The sequence below is a fragment of the Condylostylus longicornis genome, unplaced genomic scaffold (assembly GCF_029603195.1).
Source record: "Condylostylus longicornis isolate FDR11 unplaced genomic scaffold, ASM2960319v2 ptg000485l, whole genome shotgun sequence".
Lineage (NCBI taxonomy): Eukaryota > Metazoa > Arthropoda > Insecta > Diptera > Dolichopodidae > Condylostylus > Condylostylus longicornis.
The window spans coordinates 67,109-81,106 of NW_026578443.1; the positions used below are offsets into that span (position 1 = coordinate 67,109).

Below are 13,998 nucleotides of genomic sequence, written 5' to 3' on the forward strand. Positions count from 1 at the left end.
GATCTACTTGAAATTTTATATATAAGCTCAGCTCGACCGTCCGCAAAAATTCGTATGTTTTGGAAGAAATCAGGCATCGGCAACTAGACGTTTACTACGGGCCAAATATACATTTTTGTGTATATAAAGAGAAATAATCAACCGATTTCATTGAAATTTAATATATGAATTCCTCATATAAAAGCAATGAACATATAACTTTTTTGGAAAGATCAGGGCTCGAGCACTGATTTGCGGGCCGATTTTACATTTTTCACCATATCCACAGAACAAATTGATGGAATTTCTTGAAATTTGATATTTGAGTTCTGGTTGTTACCAAAAATAACTGGTGAGCATTTCAGGGAATTCGGGTAGCACAAAGCGAAACTCTACTAAGGGAAAATTTTACATTTTTCTAAGTATGTTAACTATAAGCTTACTAATGTCCTAAAAATTGGAAAGAAGTATTTAACAGACATTTTTATAATATTCTGTAACATACACTAGACATAAAACTAGACAATACACAATGCGGTCGGTTATGTGCTGACCACATCAGATTTTTTTTTTTTGCTATGTTTAATTCTCTTTGAATTTTTTTATAAAAATATTTTTATTTCAATTTGTGTCATAAAATAAAAAAAAAAAATTTATTTGAAAGTATTATTTTACTTGAAAGTAGTAATTAACAATTTATAGCACCAAGTCAAGTAGTAAAAATTTTGACTTACATAACGATGATGCGGATTAGCATTCTGGGATGACCAATTTCTCTCAGGCAGCTGAAAGGTTGGCTGCTCTTTTCAAACTCCGTTTTATCGTTTTGACAGCTTTACTACGGGACCTAGTTTCCCTTCACTTAGGCTGTTAGTCCTAACTTATGTGATTAGTGCCATGGAGGGAATGCTTAGATTCTCTTTTAACCTTACTTTTTCTCAGTATGAGCACTTGTTACAGGTTTTTATAGCCTGCACTTCGTGGAGGGTATATAACTTTGGTATGGAGTTTGTATTTACTTGAAGGAGTCGTCTCCGGTATGGACATTTATATATATTCTTGCTCAGCGTTAAATTGTGCGTCGATTTAGACATCTTCGTCCGTCCGTCCGTCCGTCTAATCGCACGATAACTCAAAAACCAATAATGCAATCGACACCAAACTTTCACAAGTTGTTTCTTTTGTGCCAAGGACGAACCCTTTTGTTTTTGGACTAATTCGGACAACGGGTTCGGGTAGCAGCCATACAACTCAAAGATTTTATTTTGAATATTTCAATAACTAATAACGGTTCGGGTGGCTGCTACACAAGTCCACAAGGAATTTTTTTATATTCGGAAAAATAATAAAGTCAGATTCATGAAACTTGGCAGTTGTGTGTCCAATTATAGGTCAGATATATTTGCGAAGTTTTAGTTGAATTGCTTGACAGGTTCGGGTACTTGCCATACAACTCCAAAGGCTAATTTTAAATATTTGGAAAAGTAATAAAGTCAGATGAATAAAACTTGGCAGTTGGGTGTCCAGTTATAGGTCAGATATATTTCTGAAGTTTTAGAGGAATCGCCTGACCGGTTCGGGTACCTGCCATACAACTCCAGAAGCTAATTTTAAATATTTGGAAAAATAATAAAGTCAGATTCATGAAACTTGGCAGTTGTGTGTACAATTATAGGTCAGATATATTTGCGAAGTTTTAGTTGAATTGCTTGACAGGTTCTGGTACTTACCATACAACTCCAAAGGCTAATTTTAAATATTTGGAAAAGTAATAAAGTCAGATTCATAAAACTTGGCAGTTGGGTGTCCAGTTATAGGCCAGATATATTTCTGAAGTTTTGGTGGAATTGTTTGACAGATTCGGGTACTTGCCATACAACTCCAAAGGCTAATTTTAAATATTTGGAAAAGTAATAAAGTCAGATTCATGAAACTTGGCAGTTGTGTGTCCAATTATAGGTCAGATATATTTGCGAAGTTTTAGTTGAATTGCTTGACAGGTTCTGGTACTTGCCATACAACTCCAAAGGCTAATTTTAAATATTTGGAAAAGTAATAAAGTCAGATTCATAAAACTTGGCAGTTGGGTGTCCAGTTATAGGTCAGATATATTTCTGAAGTTTTGGTGGAATTGCTTGACAGCTTCGGGTACTTGCCATACAACTCCAAAAGCTTATTTTAAATATTTGGAAAAATAATAAAGTCAGATTTATGAAACCCGGAAGTCGTGTGTCCTATAATTGGACATATTTCTGAAGTTTTGATGAAATTGCATGACAGGTTCGGGTACCTGCCATACAACTTCAAAAGCTAATAATAAATATTTGGAAAAATAATAAAGTCATATCAATGAAACTTGGCAGTTATGTGTCCAGTTATAGGTCAGACATATCCGTGAAGTTTCTATAGAATGGTTTTAAAGGTTCGAGTAATTGCTATACAACAACGAAAGGTGCAGGGTATAATTCAATCGGTTTATACAGATTGAAACGTTTTTACTTCTTTTTATTATATTTTTATTTTGAGCACTGATATTTTTATTAGTTTTTTTACTATTTTTTTAATAGCAATTTAAGTTTTATTCTGTCGGTTTTTTGTAAATATTATTACAGCTTTTAGTTAATTAATTTTATTATAATTTATATAAATTTTGTTTATGTGTCTTTTTGTGTTCACTATTTTAAATTTATAACTTTGATTTTGCTTTTTTTGTTTTTAAATTTTTGCACTTTTTATAACTTTGGCCGTCCCTGCTTGGGCGCCAGTTAAATTTCTTATCTCGTTGTTTATAAAAAAAAAAAAAACCAATTTTAATTTTTTGCACGGTGCAGTACCGATGCGTGTTTATTACTTATATTGAAAATACTAATCAACTAAACTTAAAAGCTAACGATATTTATAATAATATAAAATGCCGATTAGGCAAATTTGTGTGAGAAAATTTTACAATTATTTTGTGAATTTAATTCTACGCAAAGTGCAATACGATATTTTTGTTTCAATAATTTTGATGGGAATAATTGTGAAATGTGAGTGTTTATGAATTTTCGTGGGAACGTATTAAAATAATTTGTCACATGTGCTTATGTTGCGAAAAATTTGCGTTAACGTTGTTAACATGCTTAAGCTTTTTTGCTTACAACTTCCGTTTTGAAAAAGGTAGGCACTTGAAACAAACAGTTTCTGAAAAAGTTAGAAAATTGCTTAAAATCAATATATTACTTGATTTTGTATATTACGTAAAAAATTTTCATAATTTATCTGTTTAAATTTTTCGTAAATTTATCCAAAAATACATTATAATGCGAAAGTTTGTTTAATAATTTTGTTCCATTATTTACAACTAAAGTCACGCATGTATACAAGATCCAGACTTAAATTTTTTAAATCGGAATATGTTGTTTTAGAAAACAATGGGGTTAATCAGCTATATTTTTTTACCATATTTTGCGGAAATTCATTTTCACACGCATTCCCCATGGTATGTGTATTCAATGAGGCATCTCAAATTCTATTCAAGTTTCTTTTATATTCGGATTAACTTTATTGCTTATTTATTGGCTGCATTTGGTAATACGGCAAGAGATTTAACTTTTCAAGGATTTTCTTGAAATTTGATAGTTAAGTACTGTTTGATACTGGGAGTAACTGAAAAACTTTTGAGAAAATTTTGAAAACATACAGTGCAGCTTTAAGCCCGTTTTTCTATAAGTATGCTAACTAAAAGTTTAGTAGTGTCCTAAAAATTACTAAGAAATGTTCAAAAACTTTTTCATAGTCTTGTGCAGCACCAGCTAAAGCCAGAAAATAAATATTATATATATAAGCAATCTGATCTTTTGACAATTTCTATTCTTTGGTGGAACAAGGAATCATTTTGTTTCGAAAATTGGTACTCTAAACGAACTAAAAGAACAATCAAAGATAAAGTCTTGCGCAATTCTTAATACCCTATATCTTTCAGACTAATAAATACTTTTAAGGCTAACTTAAGTTAACTTGAAGGAGTCAAGGTACATTTGTCTCATAAGCAATGTACAATTACTTCATTTTCAAATAAATATAATTTAATTTTACCATACACATTTTTCTATTAAAGCAAATACAAAAATTTATTAACTAAACAAAACATTCCTATCAAATGGGGATAATTTTTCTAGATGTGCACGATATATGTTTGTTTTATTGGAAAATAATTAAAAAAAATCTGATGTGGTCAGCACATAACCGACCGTAATGTGTATTGTCTAGTTAAGTGAAAGTGCCACGGTCTATTATAAAAATGACTGTTAAATACTTTTTTCCAATTTTTAGGACATTAATAAGCTTATAGTTAACATACCTAGAAAAATGTAAAATTTTCCCTTTGTAGAATTTAGCTTTGTGCTATTCGAATTGCCTGAACTGCTCGCCAGTTAGTTTCGGTAACAACCAGAACCCAAATATCAAATTTCAACAAATTCCATCAATTCGTTCTCTAGATATGGTGAAAAATGTAAAATCGGCCCGCAGATCAGTTTTCGAGCCCTGATCTTTCCAAAAACTTTATGTGTTCTTTGTTTCAATACGATAAATTTAAATATTAAATTTCAATAAATTGATCGATTATTTCTTTTTATATACGCAAAAATGTATATTTGGCCCGTAGTAAACTTCCAGTTGCTGACAAAAGTTGGGAGGTTTCGCGGACGGTCGAACTGAATTTATACATGAAATTTCAAGTAAATTGGTTGAATATCTTCTTCAAACTGCTCAAAAATGTTAAACAGGCCCGCTAAAAAGTGCAGTTCTCCGACAGACCGACAGACTGACAGACCGACAGACTGACAGACCGACAGGTTACTTTTTTTTTTTTTTTTATTTTTTTATTTATTCCATTTCATTTTATCTTCACAATCACAGGTTACTAAAAATAGTTTATTTACACTTCTCTACTATGGAGAAGTGCATTCCCACCGAAAATTCGATATGCAAAATTTGTTGCCATCATATAACCTACCTATTGTTTACACAATACGGTCGGTAAAAATGTATTTTCTCAAAAATGTATTTTTAAAATTGAAACATTGATGAAGTTTTATTCATTTCTCAATCTACTGATTTAAGTACGCATTCACAATATAAAATATATACAGGGTGAGTCAGTAAACAGTGTAATGTAATATATCATTTTTTAGGGCATCAAAAATGGGTAAAATTTTTTTTTGGAACTTGTTAAAACTCAATGCTTTTCGAGATACTGGGATTTTAACGAACTTTCACGAAATTTGTATTTGTACAAGCCTTTTTTTATAACTTGTCATCCGAAAAAGATAGAGTCTTCAAATGAACAATTTCTAAAAGGACTTGAAAGCACCATATTACTTGCATTTTATGTATTTCCGGAATACCAAGCATTGGAACTATGGAAAAATACAAATTTCTTCCATTTTGTATTTTTTTTAATTCAACCCCACAATTTTGTTTGAAAGTTTCAGAAACTTTTAATTTTTTATTACAGAATTTTCGCTCGCTGAGGAGATATAGCATAAAAACCATTTCTATGTTAAGATTTTAAGGGCCGTAGTAATATGTAAAAAATCACTAATTTTAATTGTAATTAATTTTTTTTGATGTTAAGTGCTGTAATTATCAACTATTACTAATTTTTGATCACAATAGTTACTTTTGAAAAGCAGTTGACATTTTAAGAACTGTTATTTTGGTAAAAAAATAAAATTTGAAGATACAAATCTAGAAAAGTGTAAATTTGGTTCTTAGAAGAATTTCGCTTTGTGCCACCCGAATTCTTTGAAAAGTCAGTTAGTTTTGGTAACAACCAGAACTCAAATATCAAATTTTAAGAATTTCCATCAGTTTCGTAGATATGGCAAAAAATGTAAAATAGTCAAAACAAACTTACATATAAAATTTCATTAAAATCGGTTTAGCCGAAATTAATATACACGCGTTCACACACAGGTCGACAGACCCAAACCGTTAAACAAAACAGTAAAACAAAATTAACACGTTGAACTTCATGACTATAAAAAATGTAAATAAAGTTGGGTCAAACCAATGGTTTGTATTGTAGCACTTTTCCCTTCAGCAAGTGAAAATTCTGCTTTTAAATACAGTCTATGTATACCTATCAAACTATTAAAATTATTTTCATTCATATACAAAACTATTTCTAGAATTGCATATATTTAGGATGACGCATATATGCAGTGTTTGAAATAAAGCAAAAATTAATATAAAAAGGGGTTAACATAATGCTCGATTTTAAGGTTTAATTATGTGAGTTAAGAAAAATAATTATATTTTTTAATTTCATGGAATTTACCGTTAGCTTTTTATGTTTATAGAAATTTGAAAAAGTTTGCGGTTTCGGAAATATAAGGTGTCAAAAATTCAAATTTTACAAATTTCAAGAGGCCATAACTTGAGAGGGGAAGGAGATGGAAAAAAATTTTCTTCTAACGAAATGAACTATTTGTTAATGTCTAAAAGCCCATAAAATTTCAAGCTTCTACAGGCTGGGGTCTAGAAAATAAATGACATCAAAAATTTGGAAAAAACGGACTTTAGATAACGGTAAATTTGAGCGGCCATTTTGTTTTTCTAAAGTTAACCTTTAGTATACCCCGCTAGGGGAAGTAAGCCACTGCCTTTCTGCGTTTGCAAAATTTGAAAAATCCTTATGGTTTCATTGCACTAAATAGTTAAAGAATGGCATTTTTAGGGTTTTGGGGGGGTATAACTTCTAAAGGGGGGGAGATAGGTAAAAATTTTGTTCCACGAAAATAAGTTTCTAGTAAAAATCTATGTACGTACAAAATTTCAGCTTTCTATCTTCAAGGGTGTAGGAGTTTTGTAAACAGACACACGGACAGACGGACGGACGGACGGACGGACGGACGGATAGAGTGAAACTAATAAGCACTTTTTTTCAAAAATTTTTTGGAAAAGTGCTAAAAATAGTTACTTTGTGTTCCATCGTGTAATTCATGAGCAAATCCAAAAGGCTTCGTACAATTCGTACGCACCTATGAGCGCCTTATCGCAGGTGTAATACTACTATTTAGAGGAGTTAAGTATATGTACATATAAGTACAAATACAAAATTTTAGCCTTTTTTTCCGGAGAAATCAAATTTATCTCTGCGTTACTTATAGTTGCATTAGTAATTCGTATGTTGAGCATCGATTCAACGCATATAGGTTTTCTTATGTTCACCATTTTTGGCACTGTAGATTTGCTCACTGGTAATATATTGAAACTCAACGTGTTAAAATATGAATGCATGTACATTAGTAATTCATTTAATAAAGGAAGGAAAATTAAAACTTAGATAAGGCTAGCCGTTGGCTCGTAAAATATAAAAACATGTACCCGCAGTGCTCATTATAGTCAATCAATATCAATGATTTGAAATGAACATGAACTTAAGCTTAAAAACAAAAATATAAAGTTTAGCTCTCTATGCATTGTTAGTTTGCTCTATCACCCGTATAATATGCATGAATCGCATGTTTAGTATGAATATAACAGTGCTCTGCAAGAATAAATTCGTATTGAAATGAAGCTATTATTAACTAATATAATATTTTATAATATTTTTGCAAGCATTATGTTGATTTACATAAAAAAAATCTGATACGGTAACACATGATCGCAAGAAATTGTCTAGTTGAGCTAAATTTTTGCATAAGACTACGAAAATGTCTTTTAAATACTCCTCACAAATTTTAGGGAGGCTAGTACGCTTTTAGTTAACATACCTAGAAAAATGTAAAAGCTCTTACGCTTTAGCTTACATTATGCTAACCAAATTCCTTTAAAAGGTCATCAGTTAGTTTTTCAGTTTGCAAACAGAACTCAAATTTTTAATTTCAAGAAATTCCATCAATTAGTTCCATAGATATGATAACAAAGCAAATTTCGGCCCCTGGTTAATTATTAAACTTCACACAAAAAGGGGAAAATTTCTTTTCATATACGCCAAAATATAAACTTGTCCCATATATTTTGTTTTATTTACTTTATGTTTACGTTATGTTGGATTTTTCGATCACTTCGGCTGTAAACGAATTGAACCTTAATTATCATATGCATATGTACTCATTTACATGTACATAAATATTATTTTTTCTATTACAACATAGTACAAATGTATGTAATTAACGCAAAACTTTCTTGGTTACTTAAGTTTATGAGTAAAACGACACATAAAAAAAACTCACGTAGCAAATCACTTAGCAAACTTGTAAGATTTGGTGTACTTTTTAAAGTTTTTATTGTAATCATATTTAAATAAAATATAATAGTGTATCTGATTACCCTCATGTTGTAGAATTACATTATAAAAATGCCGCGAAAGTGTTGCGTCGAAGGATGCAGAAGCAATAGTCTACGAGAAAAGGAGAACATAAATGCTACTCGTATACCTATATTTACTTTGCCAAAGAACGAAGTCATCAGGGGCAAATGGATATAAGCATTAGGATAAAGCGATTCGACACCAACGAGGTATTTTCAATTTGCAAGAGCTTTAAATTAATTTAAATTAATTTAAGTAAGTAATTAAATCAATTTAAATAAGTAATTAAGTTGAATACATAGGCACATTTATTGTAGTTGAATACATATGTAGGTTCATTTATGTCATAAAATTAATTGCTTCTCTCATCAAATACAACTAGTTTTAAGAAAAATGCTTCACAACTTTTATTTTTTTATGTAAATATGTTATGTACATATGTAGTTTTTTTAAAAACAATATTTTTATGTATTTACTATTTCGGTTTTACCTCAAAAATATTTTAAGGTAACTAGATTGTAAGAACAAGAAATTTAATTTTGTTAATATTTAAACGAAATAAAATAATTTCTGAATATTTTTTGTATTTAATCGTTTTTTATTTTTCAAATATCCCAAATCACCATGAACATTTCTAATTTATTCGAAAATACCTAATAAAAAATATATTTCTTAACAAAAAGTACGATGATCAATTTTCAATACACCGTATGAATGTACTAGTAAATTGTGTATTATAAGATGTCTGTGGTATTAGTTGCACGTTCTATATGCGTTAATATGATTTATGCATGAATTACGAGTATATTTCTCTGCTGATTTTATTCATTTTCTTTTTATTTGATTTCAAAAAAGGATTAAATTATATAGCTTGTTTTATTTAGTCTTAAACTTCAAACAGTTCCAATTAAGTACGAGTCACAATTTAGATGGCAATATACTTATATATTCACTTTAGCAATTTCCCAGTTTTTCGCAAGGAAAATGAAGAATTTTAGTCAACCCTCTAAAGCATCGCTGACATCATTTCTATTAAAAACCTTTGACAAGCTCTTTCAGACATCACAACAACCGTACTGACGAATGAAAATGCCAGAATTCTACAACTTAACCTTACCTAATTCTTAATAGAATTATTGTAGAATAGAATTTAATTAAATACTACATTTTAACTGATCTATTTAAAATTACAATTTTGTACCAATTTAACTAAAACGATTGTTAGCATTACAATCAACCAAGAATACTAATTCAAAGCCGAATCTTTTGTTTCAGCTTTCGTTTTAACCAGCCCCATTATAAACCACCTGCATTAAATTATTACGGAAATGAAGGCTAACATAAAAGCTATAGTTCTCAATTTCTTTATATTGTTTTGTCCGAGCTTTTGAAATGATTTTATGAGGGAACTTATTTTTCGTATTTACGAACTTATTTATAAATTTGTAATAATATTATATGAATATATGTATGGATTCTAATTCTTCTTTTCATTGCAAAATATATTACAATATGTATTAAAAATTTAATTATATAAAAATATAATCAAATATGAGACTCTTTTCGCTGAAAGCTAAATAAGCTCTTTTCCAAAATAACAACAGGTGTTCTCTGCTATAATTAAGCTCATTTAGTGATAAAGCTATAATATTCTAATTTTTTTTTGCAAACGTTCATAATACATGTATGTATATGCATAATGCAAGCAATATTAAAAAAATATCCTTATGTAAATGTGAGACATCTTACTATTTACACACATTCGCACAAAAAATATTTATAAATAAAATTGCATATATAAAAAACACATATGTACATATAATTCAAGAAATATACATATATATATATATATATGTATGCCTAAGCTGTTAATACTATAAACAAGTGCATAAAATCACAAAAACCAAAAATAATTTGCTTCACTTTGGCATTGTTTTACATTTGAATGCTTAAATTTCTGTAAGCACAATTTAAATTGCATATCTTTTGCCTTTTACTATAAATCCTAGCCCGCCTTTTTTATTGCTTTTTCTTCTTTTTTCTTAAGTCAAAGAAAAATGTAAATATATATATACAAATATGTATATGTACATATGTTATTTTAATAAACAGTAAACATGTCAATGAATTTCTGAAGCATTTAATTGAATATTTTATTTCTCTTTTTTCATGCTGCATTTTTTTAAAGCAAATATAAAATTTTTTTCTTGTTTTAAATATTACATTTCAATGCAGGTTTTATTGATATTTCAATTTGTTTTTTTGTGTTTTTACATAGAGAAATATAAAACACAAAATTTTAATTTAAATTGTTATTAACATTTTTGCAAGCTTACCAGGACTGCTAATGTATCCTTATTCCTAATTTTATTCACATTATACATATTTAAATTTTTTATCAAGTTTAAACTTTTCTATCACTTCTATTTTTTTTAATCTCATATAGTAAATTTTATAATTTATTTTCTTTATTTTAATCATAACTTATTTATAACATTATTTTACATATTATTTCGCTGACGTTTTACAGAATAGAACACGAATTAATGAAACTTTTTCTATAGAATGTTTTGCAACTTAACGAATGAGGAGATTACTGATAACAAGATTTGTTAAAAATATTTATGGTATTGGTTAGTACGAAAATACTCGTTTTTGCGTCAGCGTGTAGTTTTTGTTTGTAAAAGAATTTAAAATATTCTCCAATTTAGTAAGGGGAACTTTTGATGTATGTATTTTAACTTAAACCCGATGCTCCACAAACATTTACTTACAAATTAATATGAAAAGCTTATTGATTAAAAATTTATATTTTTTTAAAACAAAAATAAACACATACATAAATTGTATGTGTTTATAATTTTTCATTACACATACATAAGTTTGTAGACTGTAAACGTAATTTACATTCACTAGAGTGCAATTTACATTTACAGAGAATAAGCTCTAATAAAACTAGGAAATAAATACGTACTTGAATTATCTCAATATACTTGTCTTATCTTACCTTTATCTTAACAATTTCTAATTTCTAAAAACAGTACACAAGAACTTGAAATCTAATTTCCAAGTTCTTCTGCACCATTTCGAATCAGACTGTAGATTCCATAGAACGAAACTAGAACCATATTCTAGCATTTATTTTACCAGCAGTTAGAAGGACACAATCATTGTGATTTTTCCTCTATAATCTATGATTTGTACGAGCACGAAAAACTAAAAATTTAACCTTCACTGTTATTTATCATTTGTATATATGTACATACAGTATGTATATGTGTTACATGTAGAATGTGTTTACATTACAGTATGTATTCCATTTCTCGAATCTTATTCGCATTTTCCCAGGCCTGGTTCCATATAATTCTGAACCGAAATTTCAGCAAAATTTTAATGTGTGCTAGTGTCGTTCATACTTTTTATAATCTTTTCCTTACATTCTTTGTTTCGCGTTAAAATATATCGACCAAAAAAAACAAATCATCTACAGATAAAAAATACCTCTGTTTTAGAAATTTGTTCTCCAGAATGGCATATATAAACACATACTTAACATATATAAGGAAACTATTAATTTGATTGCAATTAGGCTTTATTAAATGCCAAATAAAATGGCTGAATACATATGAGTAGATTATTTAATATTCCAGTCGTTGAACTGAAATATTTTAAATGAATGTAGTATGGGTAGTCATGGACTAATTTAAATGCAGAATGATTCAACAGTACATCACAAAAATCAACAAGGTATCTGGAAGAAAATTTTTTATTTGTTATTTAATATTTTAGTTCTGACTAAATCTACCACCCAAATAAAAACATATTTATAATTTTTTAAGAAAAGATTTCTTTTTTAATAAATACGAAAGTACAAATTTATGTACATAGTCGTATGTGCTTGTATACAAGCACATACGACTATGTACATAAATTTGTACTTTCATTGATGCATGCGCACATATGTTTTGTTTAATTATATTGTTAAACAGGATGTTTCGCATAAGGTGGGAAATAATTTCAGAGATGATTCTTTCATCAATTTCCATAGCAAAAAATTATATGAGTGCAAGGTGGTGCATACTCGTTTTAGAGCTACAGCCTGTTGAAAAAAAAGGTAGCTCCAGAAGTTTTGTTTTGTTTTTTTTTTTGAATTTTTTTTTTTAAAATTCGAAATTTCTCAAAAATTTTTGTTATTGCTTTTTTCTTCGTTGTTTTATGAAGCCCAACGACGAGATCTAAAAGTTTCCTCTATTTCTCATGGTTTTTTCAGTAAAACGTGTTAAATGTATTTAAAAACATGCGAAATATGCACTTTTCATGCATTTCATACAAATATCTCTCACAAATATTTTTTAGTGTGTATAATTTGGCATTTGTATGAAATATATAAAAAATGCATTTTGCGCATGTTTTTTGAACACATTTAACACGTTATACTGGCAAAACTATGAAAGATAGAAGAAACGCTATATGGGTTAACTTTTAGATCTCATCGTAGCGCATCGAAAAAAACAAAAAAAAAAATAACAAAAATTTTCGAGAAACTTGGAGTTTTGTAAAAAAAATTAAAAAAAAAAAAACAAATTTTAACTTTTTCTCAACAGGCTGTAGCTCGAAAATTAGTATATCTACACCACCGGGCACCTTATGCGACACACCCTGTATTTGCAGCTGATGCTCATGATATACCTATTTCGATACACTTAAAAGTTTCTCTTAATTGTTTGACACAAATACATAGTAATATTAACCGAAATTTCATTTTATTACAAATATATCAACTAGTTGCTGGGGAAATTGAAATGTGATCAGGTCCGAACTATATAAAACTAGTCGTGTGTGCTTGCATTGTAAGCTTTGCAAGTATTATGCTTGTAGTATTGAAATTGTGTTCCATTCTATGGTTGAGATATTTTAAGTTTACTTTATTTTTTCAAAAACACACCCGTAATATACATATAGATATGTTTTTTCCTAATAAATAATAAGATAAAACTTAAAATAAGAAATGTGCTAAAACTAATTACCAAAAAATACATAATTAAACAAATAATTAGTTCTTTTAAGATCTCATACCTTTTGAGTAATTTATTTTAGAATCGTAAAATACCTTTTACAATAAGCACTTTAAGCGATAAATAACTGTATACGCATAAAATAATTCGCTACTAAAATGCATGCACGTATGAATTTGGAGTTTATAATACATGCGAATAAAACGCGTGACTGTATAATGAGTTAACACTAATCCTAACGTAGGGTAATGCGTATAACACACGATTTCTATGTAAAAAGTCCCAAGTTCGACCCCTGAAAAATGCGATTTGCAAGATGAACTTTTTTTTATTGATAATTTTATTTTTTTTAAATTAAAATTGAAAAAGGTTCATCCTTACAAATCAATATCAGCGAGTTTTCGTTCCAAATATTTTTTTGAAAATACCCTATTTGTAAAAAGTTTAATGCAATAGAACAACATTTTCTTATAAAATTTTGCCCTAAAAATATATTGTCAAGAAGTGTAATGTACACTTACATATGTTTTGCTTACTAATACATTTTGTAGCAGATCACGAAAAGGATAAATAACTAAATGCGCACGTACACACTTATTATAAAACAGTGTAGATTTTATTAAAACTTTACAATTTTCTTAAGAAAGTGATCACTTTTCGTTATAACTCACACTTCCAAATATGAATTTACATACAATATTT

The 13,998-nt window shown here is 28.8% G+C and overlaps 1 protein-coding gene across 1 annotated transcript in view; it reads right to left on the minus strand.

The window, feature by feature from the left end:
• The window catches only part of LOC129617293 (SCY1-like protein 2), a 32,601-nt gene extending 21,743 nt beyond the window's left edge, over positions 1-10,858 (minus strand). The window contains exon 1 of the mRNA XM_055532617.1: positions 10,618-10,858. The gene's annotated coding sequence lies outside the window, so the exon portion shown is untranslated. The remainder of the gene's footprint in view (positions 1-10,617) is intronic.
• Positions 10,859-13,998: the final 3,140 nt, after the last annotated feature.